The following is a 749-nucleotide window of genomic DNA, read 5'->3' as shown; positions in this document are numbered from 1 at the left end:
ACGCGCGGAGGAAACCGGGCCACTCGTGCGAATGGCTCCACAGGCAGGTGGAAGAGCCCCAGGACAGGGAATTCGCCTTCCAAGATTCCAGGCTCGCTTCGCGCCAGCTTCGGGAGAGGGTTGTGGCGCCGGAAAAGCCGGGCTTCGTCTGTGCCACGCGGTGGGAAGCAGCCGAAGGCTGTCTCCAGTGGCAACGTGCTTTTCCAACATGACGATGGGAAATAACTCCCCAGTGCTTCCTCCTCCCGGCACTGGCGCAATGCCGACCTCACTGCTTCTGCCTGGCGCACTTCCCACGTGGAAAGATCTATCCCGGATGAATCCATGCTGGAGTTACCACAGCAGCCTCCCGCTCTTCTGCTCAGCCCCAGGTTCCAGTAGCAACATCCACAGGGATGTGAGTTCCTGCTGCCCGGTGAGCTTCTCCCTGCTCCAGCCCGCTGTGCTCCTCAATGCTGGAATCCAGCTGCTTTAAAGCAGAATTTACATCTTATTCCTCATATGTCCCCGTGAGGAGCTCCTGGCCATCCTGCAGGTTGGATGAAGTACTTCTTGTGAAAACTGATTGCTTTAATTTGCTCTGAATGGAGAATCCAGCCCATCCTTGGACACACCAGGGACTAGTTGGGATGGGGGGGCTTCTATCCCTGCCAGCTGCTGGAAGAGCTGTACATCACCCAGCCCGCCCCACCTCGGGGCTGTTCTTGGGTGCTGAGGTTGTTTTGGGGTGCTGAGGTTGTTTTGGGGTG

The 749-nt window shown here is 57.8% G+C and overlaps 1 protein-coding gene across 3 annotated transcripts in view; it reads right to left on the bottom strand.

Annotated features, from left to right (window-relative positions):
* SH2B3 (SH2B adaptor protein 3) overlaps positions 1–749 on the bottom strand; it is a 26,935-nt gene that overhangs the window by 18,856 nt on the left and 7,330 nt on the right. The window lies entirely within an intron of this gene.

Source organism: Corvus brachyrhynchos, unplaced genomic scaffold (genome assembly GCF_000691975.1).
Source record: "Corvus brachyrhynchos isolate BGI_N302 unplaced genomic scaffold, ASM69197v1 scaffold114, whole genome shotgun sequence".
Lineage (NCBI taxonomy): Eukaryota > Metazoa > Chordata > Aves > Passeriformes > Corvidae > Corvus > Corvus brachyrhynchos.
The sequence above is the reverse complement of the archived record's forward strand: the minus strand, read 5'-3'. Positions and strand labels throughout refer to the sequence as shown.